At 37.1% G+C, this 14,738-nt stretch overlaps 1 protein-coding gene across 2 annotated transcripts in view; it reads right to left on the bottom strand.

The window, feature by feature from the left end:
- Positions 1–7,191, bottom strand: part of LOC114940707 (uncharacterized) — a 309,972-nt gene extending 302,781 nt beyond the window's left edge. For both annotated transcript variants that reach the window (XM_085483399.1, XM_085483400.1), the window contains exon 1: positions 6,101–7,191. The gene's annotated coding sequence lies outside the window, so the exon portion shown is untranslated. The remainder of the gene's footprint in view (positions 1–6,100) is intronic.
- Between the last annotated feature and the right edge of the window lie 7,547 nt (positions 7,192–14,738).

Genomic DNA, 14,738 nt, shown 5'->3' with positions numbered 1-14,738 from the left:
CTCTCGCGCAGAAAATACTTTTTATACAAAAGCATTTTATGCTGCCTCAACCACGGATAAACGGAAGACGCCTCGCTCGCAGGAAACTTCGACAGAGAGAAGCGAAATATAAATCTACACGAAACGGGAACGTCCCCGCTTCCTTCTCGTACGATATATATAACATATATATGCGACATAGCAGCTTTTCCCATAACGAGAAAGTAATGCATCGAAGAGACGAGGGTTGATACTGCCTAGGATTATCCCTTCGCAATTTTTTTCCTTCTCGATTTCGTCTTCTTTAATGAACGATTCCAAATGCACGAACAAGAAGAAGAAAAACGGAGAAGAATATTATGACTATATAAAAATGGTTATTCTTTAGTACGCGGAGAACTTAACACGCGATGTTTTTCTTCATTCCGCTCGCGAGAATATCTCCGGAGATGATGTTTCCCGGTATTTTCCGTGGGAAAATGTCGATAAACTCCATTACAGTATACTTTAGAAATTATGTATGCATAAGCCCGAAGAGATTCCGTATATTTGTTTCAAACGCAAGCAACAGTATGTAGAGGAAAATGGCGCAAGGTGCGGCAATTTTACGATAGGTCTTTAAGGAAGCATAGGTTTACATCCAAAGATACGCGAGCGAGTCTATCGCATATTGGTACAGGGAATGATTTGTTATCAAGAAAATAAAATTTCGAAACGATAAAATATTCGCAGAGTGCACGGACATATCCAAATATGGTTCATTAATTTCGAACAAACTGGTAAAATACATCAGCTGTCAGACGCGAGTCGTAAAAAGGAAGAGCGTCTTTTCCCGGAAAGAACGCGATTTCGCGTTCTCGCTACGCGCATTTTTTAAGAGATCAAGAGGGGTTGCATAAAAGAGAGAGATCTCGCTAGCTTTGAAGGCGTTTGCCATTTACCGCTTGTGGTAGTAAATTTCGTTTGCGGGTCAAGCAACTGTGCAACGTTATAACCGAAATTTCGCAAAGCGTTTCGGAAATGTTGCCAGCGAAACGGAATAAAACTCGAAACGTGTTCCTAGGAGGAAACTTCATAGTGGAAAAGAGAGGACGGTAACGATGTAAGTGAATGGAGAAATAATATGTTTTCCGCGCGACGTCGCGTCTTATATCTCAGCCGCGCTTCCGGCTAATTTAAAACAATATCCCCCTTTGATTTCTTGAAAGATACAGAGAGAAGGAAAGATCGAAGATGGAAGAGAAGACTTCTTTCGAGGAAATAGATATTACTTTCACGTTCACGAGAGACAAAATCAGTTTTACATTCGAAACTGTACTCTATGTCTCCGAAAATAGTTGAGAAATCCCTGGAACCTGTATTTAAATCAATTCGAAAAGCTCTTTTCTAATATCAAATATCAAACAAAAATAAAAAATTCTTGATATGTGAAGTAATAAAAATCATTTCGTGTTGAACTATTTTTAATAATTTTAATTTATTGTTAACGTATTTCGCATTTTAATTTTGACATAATTATTTAATTTATTTTGACATTGTATTGCGACTTTTTATTAGAATTTTTATTTATATTTATTTATTTATTATTATGTTTATTGCGCACTGAAGAAGACTAAGTATAGTTCGAAACGTTTGTAATTGGTTTTTTTAAATTAAAGTTTTTCCAAGTTTTATAATAATTTTTTATTGCTCGTTACACATGGCCTCGTAATATTTAATAAGTTATCATTGTGTTTGTTTATATACGAGCTTAAGCATTGTTACAGATTAGGGATTTTGTATTATTTTTTCATTGTGAATAAAAATCATGTACGTATAAAAACTGTTATCCCTTTTTTTTCATTGAATAGTCTTTTCAGTTAACAGAAAGTACGTTAAACTTGTAGTTTATCAAGTTATTATCGCGATATCAAATAATCGTTTGTTCCTTGATTATGCTTTGCGAAGGAAGATTCCGGTTTTGATCTGCTCGTTAGATACAACCGCAAACATGTGCAAGATTCGCCAACCACCTGTGACGATGGTAAACCGTAAGAGCCGCAAACATGTGCAATTATGATATTTAGGTTCGGTTGATCACGATACGCACTTTTACATAGAGGATTCATATCGAAGTCTCGATTAAACGCTGTCGCGTTTGCATAAATTTTCGTTACTCCATTTCCTTTATCGCGGATATGTTACTCTCGATTTATAGTCGCATTGAATAAAAAAAAGCTATTCCATCGTCCAAACATTACAACATGATATATTTGTAGAATATGCAGATACGAGCCCGAGAGAGTCGTCTATAAACAGATTATCTTTTTGAATTCCATAACGTGTGTATTTCCGGTCGAAAAAAAAAAATTCAACACAATCGAGTCTTTCGTAAATCATACACTTTCATTACTTTCACGTTCTTTTTGAATAATGCGAATGCGTTCGTTATGCGATCGACGACCATGTAAAAATTACTAAAGTAATATCAACGAAATTCAATCCATTCATTCACCATTGAAAAGCGTCTCTTGCAAATTCAATATCGGACATACACTGACCGCAATGATAAAGCCGATAAATTGATGACGCAGATAACTACTAACTGATGTAAATCTCGTTAGTTCTCTTTAGCTATTGTATAATACCTACGTCGTTGCCCGATTACAGCCTCACATACACGACAGCGAATTAATTAATGACGTTTCCGATTTAATCCGGTTTCAAAAAATCTGATCGATCGAAAAATGTGACGTATCAAACTGCGTTATCATTCAACAGCTACGCTTCATATCATATTTTTTCAAATAAATCATTAATCACGTATAATCCATATGTCATCGTTAAAACGCGAAATTACTTTCTCACGTATAATAAATAGCGCATCTTTGTATATGATCAAATTAAATTTATCCTGAAAGTGATAGATCGAAAAACTCCGTCAGGTCGTAGAAGTGCAAAAAAAAAAAATAAAAAAGAAATGAAAACGCATCGCGAAATCAAAATCTTATCTCGCTCGATATCGGCGCCAGGAGAGATGCCAAAATTTCGGCGATCGCATTCATGGAACTGATATATGTATCTATGTGCAAAACGGACGCGGGTGCATTCGCGAGAGCGTATAGAACCGGACGGCCACATCCGAGATTTCCACGTTTCTATTTCGCTATCCGTTTCTATGCGACCGGCCATTGTTATCCGGCCGATCGCCTGTGTATGGCAGCACGAGGCTTATTGACGTCGACTTCCGATACAGGCTGTCGAGTCGCTCCCGTTGTGTGCCGGCACGGGCATATAGGGAGAACCCGCTCGTCGTGTCAAGCCCCAATTACGGATAATCAATTTCACCGACATCTTCGAACTGCTTTAATTAGAACCGCGAATGCTCCTTTCGACGGCGAGCGCTTCTCTCGCGCGTTCCAAACCTCGCGAAATGGAGCAACGTAGAGCAACCCTTCGAAAGTCGTGTCTGACACGCAGCGATTTCAAATAAAACGCCCTTCGCGCCGATGTACGTTCGCACATACCGAAACGCACGATCGATAAACCAAACGCGATAACCTCCTCCGTCTCTATCTCTCTCTCTGTCCCCTTCTCTCTCATATATTATATATATATATATTTGTATATGTATGTATGCGTATATTAATCTGCAGGGAATATATCCTCTAGTCCTACCGGAGCGTCAGCGTGTACATTTTGTATTAAGCTCGTGTTTTCGCGTTATCGCTTATGCATCTCTTTATTTCGGGACGCGCGATGCAATTTTTGTCCAATGATCGTTTCGTTCGACGCGTTAATTACGCGCCATTACGAGATACGCTTTTTTATATTTCGCCGATCTGATTTCTTATTGCTGTTATTTGTTGGCGATGTTGTACAGCGTTATGTTCCAGTTACTGGGGTAATGCGAATCGAACGCTGCAGAAACAGGACAAACATACCTCTGTCATTCGGTAGAAATATATTTTTACAAAAAAAAAAATAGAATAAATAGGTCAGACATGGATGTATTATATAAATATATTAAATAAACTCTTTTCTCTCTCGATGTACATAATTTTAATTTGAATAAAAGCATTTACTTGATTTATAAAATGCTGTATAAATAATAATAATAAATAAGCAATGCAAGTAAAATATTATCTACAGCATAAATAATAAAGAATCGATTGTGTGAATTAAATAAAAATGTATAAAATATATATATATATATATATATATATATATATAATATTTACTGCAAATTATTGATATGTTTCCCAAGCATCGACTCTTCGATAAACTCGATTGAATGAAGCTCAGCGATTGATTCTACTCTTCGATATATCAAATGTCCAGTTACAAAATCAACTTTTTCAATATGTCCGTTAAACGCTCACCGAAAGCATTCCATATTCCATCAGAAATTCGTATCTCTACTACCATGGTTACACCGACTTTCACCAACACGCGATAATCCTGCACGTTTTCTGCGGTGCACGGAATAATTCGAACAACTTGAGAAAAGTATTCAAACAAGCAACTCTTGTGCAGTGTAAATTTGCACAAACACGCATAATTCTTTCCTTCTTACATCTCCAACTTTGCGGTACACTTTTACAGAAGCATCGTTGCATTGTCACTTTTATTATTCATGTCTTTTCAAGCAGCATTGTGTATAATATCGAGATGGAATTGTGATTTTCTCACAATAGAAAACAACTTTACACGCGTTTGATGTTTCTTCTGTTATTGAGACCGAAAAAGAAGACTCTGTAAGTCGATATGTTAGCAGGTTCTAATTCTGGCGAGTGTTTAATTGAACGCGTCAATGCTTGCGAAGGTGGTTTCGTGCTCACGTAAACAAGAGCTTTCTCACCCTCGAGCCCGAGACACGCAAGGCTCGATACCCGAAATCGTGTTTCAACATCGCATGCAAAAGCGCTGCTATCATAGTTTCAAATAGTTAGAAAATTTTCATTCATATGTCAGTCAACTCACTCGCAATAATAATTTTGTCAATTTACGACAAGTAAATAATATTATTAATTAATATAAAATTGTACACAACAAAAAGAAATATTACAAGGATAGCTCTTTTAAATGCTTTTCACGCTTAAATGATTTCCCTTTATTTCGATTAAATATTATTTCTCTTCACTATATAGATGATATATGTATGTTTCAAAAAATTAGAAAGAATTAATTTTTATATATACATTTTATGTACACACATATTATAAATACAATTTCAATTATTTTTCGTTAATTAAAAAAATTTTCAATTATTAAAAATAATATCAAATCGCATTTAAAAAAAAATAATGTTGAGAGTACCGAATTAGTGAAATTAATTAAATTGTTCAATGTTATGTTTGCATATTAATTAGATTTCAAGATGCTTATATTTTAACTGCCTTTAATTTAATTTTAGTTTAATGACAATTTAACATTATTGTAGCAATAAAATATGTTATATTGAAAAAGTAAAAGATGAGAATGAAAAAATTTACCGTAATAGAATAAAATTAATTCTCATAAATATATTCATATATTATATAGTACACGTGCGTGTGTATTTGCAAAATATATAATATTGTTAACTGTTTCTTTTTTCTAATATATATTATAATGTGTTGTTAAGCGTTTCAAGCGTTGAAAAAATTCCAAAATATTCTACAGATGACAGAGTTATCGAATTTAATCAAGTCTCCATTACACGACAGACAATAACATCAACGAATAGCAGTCATTAATAACGACCGACCAACGATGAGCCGTGAACAATACCTCTCCCACCAAGAAATTAACACAGATTGATAATATACAAATATAAAATCAGCAAATTTACTAATCCCTTTTTAAACTTTCAAGAACATTTTTCTATCGTATTATTATTTTTTTTATCATTTATCAATTTATCTATATTAATTCTGTCAATCGAAATATTGTCAATCTTTTTCAAGAAAATTTCGAATGTCATATCTGAAATTTACAAATTTAACACAAAATGTTATGAACATTCACTCAAAGTAGTATAAGATCTTTAAACAATTTTTTAAGAATTACTCTCCTTTTTCGCGTTTATGTTTGATTAACAAAATACATTTGTGTTCGTTTTTTTACGACGAGCTTTCAAGGATTCCCTCGTGGAACTTACCAGTCCACGTTTCGTACGTAAGCGACTCGATCGATTCTCGCTTTAAGGGACAATTCACGTGTTTCGTCGTACGTCGAAGGGCACAAATCCACGATGTGTGTACAGGGTAATCCAAAATAAGTCGATCGTGTGGGCGATTTCTGATAATCGACCAGTGAACCAGCAACGAGACGTATCAATTGGTTCAAAGGAACGATTCACTAATACACTTCTTTGATTTTTCTTGCTGTCGCCTCACACAAGGCGGCGACTTTACCACTTTATCACAAGGCTTCTTACGTTATTAAGCCAATCTATTCACTTTTAACAATGTAGAACTCGTTATATCCTTTAGTAAGCTCCAATATATGTAACTGCACAATGATCCTCACACTTATTAATCGCATTCGTTACCAAATGATTTATATAATATCCACGTTATATCCGCGTGAAAATTTTGCGTCGAGGGTCCACAATCAATCTTCAGTTAAATAAATTCACGATCGATTCCAACATCTTTTCTGGTCGACGAGATCGTCCAAAAAACCACGTGACATTCTCTACGGTGACGATTTTCCCCATTGAACACACAAGTTTAAATCATCGACGAGAAATGTCGAAATTTGACAGAAATTTTGATCAAGTTTCCCCTAGCAGATGTCTCCTTCGTCGATACTCAACCTCGAGGACAGCCCCATGGTAAACCTTAACCATGACGTCTTCCGTCCATTTTTCAATTCTCGCAAGTTCTCACGTAAAATTCGGACAACCGACTGGCAAGGGCAACCTCGAAATGTTACTCCCTCGCGATAGGATCGCCACGTTTGACGGTAGCCACGTGGTGCATGACGAAACGTGCCGTTGATCGCGAGCGTTGATCACACAGTCACCTCCAGCGAGGCACAAATCAGTTCGTAAAGAGCCAGGGCTCTCCCCTGGACGGCGCGGACACCCAGCCGAACGACCGGTTCGATCGGTTTGGCCCGCTAGTCGGAGGAAAGTTCAACAGCGAAACCTAACCCCCGGCGAACTTCGGCGCTCGCTCCCAGAACGAACGACGCCCTGTTGTCGTCGCGGCACGGGGTGAACGCACGGCTTTGCGGACGACGATCCGCGCCCTCCACCGCCCAGAAACTACCTTCCGCCAGTGCCACCACCATCATCACCGCTGCCACCACCACCACCACCAGCACCGCCGCCGCCGTCGTCGTCGTCGCTGCTGCCGACGCCGCCGACGTCACCCACCTCCACTAGGGTTGTGCGCTCACAACCACCACCTCCCTTTCCACCTACCACCACCATCAGCGATTCCAACGGTGGCGTAGCGTAGCGAGGGTGGAGAAGGATGAAGATGGTGTTGGAGCCCGCGTCACTGTGTGTAGAAAGATTCTCCACGAGCGTCCTTACACCAGCAAATTCAACATGGACGCGCGTAGAAAGATGTATGAGAAGCGAGAATATCATGAGAGATCACCGCGAGCGTTTGAGAGAGAAACTTTTGGGGTGTTGCTCACCACCGTGAGGTAAAAGCTTGGTTATATAGTATCGTTGGTAATTATTGGGCGTCAGTGCGCTAGGAAAGGTTAGCGTGAATTTCGATTGTGATGAGGTAAGGATGTTTCCACTAACTTCGCCACAAGTTATAATCGTTCAAAGCAGATTACAGTCTCGAGAGTAGAGGTATTATCCTGACGTCAATATCAGTTTAAAATCATCATCGTTCGAGCACCGCTGTGTTACGTTATCAAGCATATTCGGTACCTCGCACCAATATCATACAGGAAGTCCGATATCGACGTCACGCGAAACGTTGATGTATTATGAATACAGACAGAGATAACCGCGCTCCTGCAAAATCGTGGACTACCATGTACTTGATCAACGAGATTCGCTGGTGTGCGTGTACGCACGTATATTATTACCACTACTACTACCGTGGATCGCGAGTCCACTAACACCTTCACAAACGTGAAGACATCCACGAATGACGATTCCCTTACACATCTACGTTAGCATCACCACCGACAATCCTTCGTTCCTACCAATACAGCTTTCAGCAACACCATCGCGCATTTCCCTTCGTGTACGGCGTCAAGACAAGGACACAGAGATCACGCCTACATAGAACACGCTCTCGTGTTGAGATCCTGCCACAGCAGTGTTCTCGTGCAGTGGTTCTCCTCGCGCAGGTCAGACTCTCCGTGACGGTTGACGAGGGTTGGATAGAGAACACGGGGAATGGAAATGCAACATATACACATCCGCCCATTTCTCTGTCTCTTATTCTCCCTTCGCCTCCCCTCCCTCCACCCTTTCTCTTTCTCTTTCTCCGTTCATCCCTCCAACAGCTTCTCGTCGTGTTTACGGGGCGTCCCTACAGAGGCGCCACCACGGGGTTGCGTGGTCACGGCTGAAAGTTCCGACGTCGATCGAATCCCCAATTGGGTGGGAGGCGTGAGCGCCAAGGGTCGCTTGGCACACAGGTGGAGGTTAGGGGAAAATACCGATCCCTCCACGCGCTGCCATATCTTTCTCTCTTTCTCTCTCTCTCTCGTCGCGGACACTCTTCTTCCCTGTCTACTCCGCGATAACGGCGCTACCGGTTGCCGCTTGTGAATGGAGACGAGGGTGAACCGTTTGCAAGAGAGGGTCGCCCCGGTGTCTTCCGGCGATCGGCCGAGGAAAAAGTCCTTAATGGCAATTCCGATTGGTGATCGGAGAACTATTTCGACGCGGTAGAAAAATCGGGGATTGCGTACTTAAGAATAGTCGTGAGGTCAGCTAAATGGCAAGTCGTTCTTTCTTTCTTTCTTCAACGTAGAAAGTTGGAAATTCTTTTTAAATTTTATCTTTGGGAAAAATAAAGAATCGGGGAGAATTATGGATAAGAGATTAATCGAGATAAATATATATATATATATATATATTTATCTCGATTAATCTCTTATCCATATTTCTCCACGATTCTTTATTTTAAGGTACATAAAAACGTAATAGATTATTACAGGGGTTATATATATATATATATATATATAACCCCTGTAATAATCTATTAGGTTTTTATGTACCTTAGAAATCGATTATACTGATGAAAAATCTTGTTTCAATTATAATATAAAATTGAAAACGATTTCACAATATTTGTAAACGTAGAGTTTACCGAAATCGTCGAAAGTTCGATAAGGTCGCGATTACACGTGTTTACCGAAAAAGTCAGGAATTAAAAAAAAATAAAAATGGATCGGCGAAGTTAATGAAAAAGCACCGAGCGCATTTGTGATAGAGTGAATCTAGTTTCGAGAGATTGTATTTACCTTTATTTATTTGTTCTGTCGCGCACTCTTTCCCCATTGTTTTTCGCTATCGACTGCAGAATAGAACAGGGAGTGTATGCCAGTGGAACAGGTCGCTGCTCAATCGGACGGATTTGGATCAGCTCTCTCCGCGCATAGAGCGAAGCGAGGAAATAACAAAAAATTCTGTTCGGCGATAATTTATCTAGCACAATCGGAAAAATCAGAGAGAGAGAGAGAGAGAGAGAGAGAGCTTATTATTCTTTTGTGAAGTGGCGTACACGTGTGCCAAGTAGTACGGTCGGAAGCTGCCAGGTCGATCAATCTTTCGCGTCGTTTTCACACGTTCTTGAGCCATCGACATTATCGTAATGTGACAGTGACGACAAATATATATATATATATATATGAGAATTGTTTTTTTAGTCCATCAAATAGATATACCCATAAATTCATTCACACAATGAAAATAAATTCATTTTTTCACATATTTAACTGTACCACTTCACTAACCAATTCGTAACTTTTTATACTGGTTTTTCGGGCTATTTAATTTGCAACCAGATAAATATCAACTAACTTTTTTTGTTAATTCAATTTTGTTTTTTTTTTCTCGTAAAATTTGCATTTCGGCTACTCGAACAAATTCTAATTCTAAATGAAAAAATTAATTAACAACAATTTATTAACAACAAAATTAAAATAAAATAACTATAATATTAAATATAAATAATATATATTATATTAACACACATGTCATAAAAAAAATATAAATATTGAAACTGTTAACTTTTAAATGCAAATAATGAAAATGACTTTTTCATTATTAAAATTCCAAAGAAAAATAATATTTCACAAGTAAATAGATTTATTAAATTATTTTTCAAGTTAATATTTATTCACTGTCTTGCGAAAAATAAGAATAAATATGACTTATTTCTATAATCCGTATTTATATATTGCGATACCATATTCATTCTCTATTATTAATACTATTAATAATTTGTCAAATATATTGTTAATATCGTCACGTTACGTGCACGAGTGACTAATTGCCTGGGCGAGAGTACATGCATCGATCATTAAACTGTCACAAAGTTGATTATGTAGAGTGTCCTAGACCTTCGACCACACCATTTAACTGACGTTCGCAATTCGATGTCTCGGTTACGCGTGACCTCGGACTATTTAACCCTCCACCTAGATGAACTTCAATGATCTTTATCCGGTTCCGCCGCTTTTTAGTGTCGCCTTTTTAGCTCTTTTTCACAGTCTTTAAATCCCAACTACTTTCCGCTCCGTCTTTCTGCACACGTTGTACCCTACGTAACTTGTTAGTCCCAAAAGTTCTTTTAGAGCTTGTAATAATTTAACGAGGAATAATGCAACGAATTGCATCACGTGCGGACCACGCCCGCTTTTTATTCCGCAATTGTCGAGTCCCATAGGAGCATTTTATCCGTGCGCGATAAGAAAAAAAATAATATGAAAGGAGAGAGAAGAACAAGAGATAAAGAAGCGATATATGTGCAAAATTTTCATATAAAAATAATTTACACGTGTGTAAAATATGGGAATTGCTGACTAAAAAAATTCATTTTGTACAAATTAGAAATCCTTAAATTAAAACATTTTTTATTCAAATGTTGTCATATAATGCCATAATTGCACATAGTGTAAATAATTGTTAAGCAGTGATGTGTTCTAAATAAGTATTAAATCTTTGAATATTTTAATTAATTTCCAAACACCTATTACAACCTTAAAATTGATCAGACACATCTGTCAACAGCAGATTAAATATTTCAAAGCTTTTTAAGCTTTTTATATAAAGTATATATAAAATTCTTTTATAGCTTTCTTTTGTAAGTTGTCATTAATTAAACAAAATCCTAAAATTATAATTAATTATTACTAAGGAACCAACATTTGAAAACGTTAATTAATTATGTTTATACAAAAAATCTATCCCCTTTTCTTGCTCGTAAATTTCTGTGTCTATTTATACAAGAAATTATTGCAGGAATGCAATCAACAATACATTATTAATAGCTACGCTACCTGTTCTAATATATATTTATCTAATAAATAGACACACATAATATTGTACATACTTCCTCAGAGACATGTTGTGTAGATATTCACTAACTCCATTAAAATTGTATTAACGGAAGCACGCATTTGCAAGGATATCAAATAAGACAGAGATTTCCGAGAATCTGATGGCGTATTGAATATCTAGGTATTTATGAGCGTTAAACCGTGTGTCGATATTAATAGCGACGATGACCCCGCATCAGAACCGATCTTGTTTCCGCTCTTACGGGAGCCACTCCGAAAGTGCCCAAGGGCAGAAATCCGATAGAGTCATAGCAAAACCGAGAGAAATCCTTTGGCAACGAATAACCACTCACGGACGCGGAAAACTCGTTAGAGCAAGGAATACCATCTCGTTTCATGGACTTACCGGAAGTGGATTTTAACAAAAGTTAAAGTCTTACGAACGCGGATACACGCGGCAACCCTTGTAATCCTTGAGGAAAGAGACATCGTAACGAAGCACCGATAAAAAGAGTAATAAATCAAATTAGTATGCTCTTCGTAGTTTTGCAGAAGCGTTCTCTATTAATGAAAACGTTACAATTAAATTTAATTGTCTTGTTATTAATTTATGTTTATGCTGTATATATTAAGTGTTATTTATGTATTTATTACATAACAGTTTCCAAGAAAAACTTTCTTCTCACGAAGATAAAGCGTTTCATTATATACAAAAAATTCTTTCGTATTTTCCGAACTTTTCAACTTGCTTTTACTCTATATCACTTAGCGTAAAACGCTTTGTATACGCAGTTACGATTCTTTGCCATTTTTTTTTTTTTACATTATCTTGATATTTAAGCAGCGATGCCGTCCAAATTCTTGAACGACACGAACGGCTGGTTCAAGCAGCTGGAAATAAGCGAATCTTTCAAATACGAATTTTCCAGGAAGATGACTGCGCTAAAGGAAGAATAATCGCGAAAAAGCAATCTTTGGAGTGCAAATAGCCAAGGGCATGTCCTTTGAAAAAAAAGAAAAATACACCGCAAATTTTATATTCAACTTGCAAAATATTTTTACTACAAGTCCTGCACGACGTGACGACACGGCAAAAAGTCATCTTCTGATAAACTTCGCGACGCGAGCGATGCAAAACAGAAATGCAGTGCTCTACATACACTGCGCATCCACTGTTTGCACACTATGCAAATGCACAAATACGCGGGCACGCTTATATAAAGTTTGTCGAAGGACGCTGGAACAGAGTACACGCCGTCACGATGATTTTGTAATTATCTCTTAAGTGACGATGCAGCATGATGTCAGTATTGAAATTTTAAGTCACACGGAACTAAGTAATGTTTTCGTCATCAAAGAAGCAGAGGTTTATATATAAGAGCTTCAGCAAAATCTCGCGAGATATACACACTCGATTCTTCTACACATACATAAAAGAACTCGATATATCGCTTCGCATATTTTCTGCCATAATGTATGTACATCGCAAACTCGGCGTATTTCTTGCGCTAAGCAATTTTGTGACATGTGCGAATAATATGAAGAAATCAAAATAATCATAATATGATAATGCAGGAGGAAAGAATACCAACGAGAAAAAGTGTTCAAAGGAGGAAAAAAGCTCATTGGAAGTAGTGCTCGGCTGTATTCAAAGAAAGCTCCACTTTTTTATATGTTGACAATTGATAATCCAACTTCATACACATTTTCTTCATCTCGCCGAGTCAAAGTTGATTCGGCCGCGAGTGACAGCGAATGCATTTCTTTGCCGTGTCACACAATGCTAAGACTCGGGCACACAGGAGAACGCAAGGAAGAACGCCGTTGGGGTTGGAAAAAGGGAAAGTGCTGTTCCAACCCTTGACGCAAGGACGAGGAATGTCAGGCTCGCGTCGTGTCTTTTCATTCTTCGCGCTCACTTCCGCGCGACTCTCGAGTGAGTAAAAATACCTCGCACGTAAAGTACTTCTCGAACTCCGTCAACTCCAAAAAGTTTCTCACTCGACTGTTCCAGTGACACTTCATGGAGTTTCTATCGCGTCTAATGCTTAAATGAGCGATATGACCGAGTTCTTCAAGATTAAAAAGTAATTACGGGACGAATTTATATATAGACAAGGAATAGAAAATTGCGATACTGTAATTTAAATTTCATTAGACGTGGATGGTTTTAGTAGTTTTACTTAATAGTTTATATTTATATCATAAAGCTATTAATTAAATTCGATGCTCTTGATACGAAAAATTGCGTGAACGATGCATAAAATTGTCTGTTTATCACTTAGCTAAGTTTTTTATGTGTTATTTATGTGTTAGTAATATACATTTTAACTTATATGGAATATTCCTTACTGAGGAAAGTAGATATCGTCGATTTAATTTCTCGTCTCAAAGTATATTACCGACTATAGTATCCCGGAAGTTGCTGTAAGTAAGAGGATCACGCGAAGCCACAGTAGAGAATTGATTCCAAAGTAATATATATCTACAAAATTTAATTTAGAATCCACAGAACTTTACTTATAGTTGGATAGCGAGATATTACCCAGAGGACAAAGTGGTCTGATTATTTAATAAAATTAAATCAACGGATGTAGAGAAAATGATATTAGTGGAATTCAAGATATCACTAAACTGTTTTAAAATTCGAGCAACATGTGTGTGTGTGTGTGTGTATACACGTTTAGACTTACGTTATTTAATTTAAAAGTCATTGATCCAATAAACTTTAGTATATAGTTTCGTCGCTACATCTTTTACGCAATTGACCCAACGTGTGAATATAATTCAAATATTTATTCATTGAATGCATTATATGTGATTTTTCAAAATTTACCTCGTAAGTATATCAAATAAAACAGAGACAATAATGTGTATTCATATCAATACGTTAAAATATAATATAACAAATGTATATACTCGTTTCTTTTTTATAACATAAATACAGCAGAGATAAATAACAATAGAAAATAATAATAATGTATATGAAAACAAAATAACTTGCTAAAATTTGGTTCATGCGGTTCATGATTTATCAATAATCGACTGCCACTCGATGTTTGGAGAGCTCGGTATATTTTTTAAGACAATTCTTCGTGCAGCGGTTGTGTTAAAATTTCTTTACAACAATCGATCTACATCTCTCTCTCTCAACTTTTACTTGTTACTTAAATACGGGCTCGGTAAGTATCCGTAGATTGCGCAACCGCCTCGTTTTTAAAAGCAATAAAATTTCCTATCTGTCAGAATGCGAAGTTTCGGTTGTACGGCAACGTCATTGTTACCCCCGTCTGCTTTGCGGCAGC

Source organism: Nylanderia fulva, unplaced genomic scaffold, assembly GCF_048542155.1.
Source record: "Nylanderia fulva isolate GAGA-0341 unplaced genomic scaffold, ASM4854215v1 Scaffold25, whole genome shotgun sequence".
In the NCBI taxonomy this organism is placed as follows: domain Eukaryota; kingdom Metazoa; phylum Arthropoda; class Insecta; order Hymenoptera; family Formicidae; genus Nylanderia; species Nylanderia fulva.
Note: the sequence above shows the minus strand (reverse complement) of the source record. Positions and strands in the feature narration are given on the sequence as shown.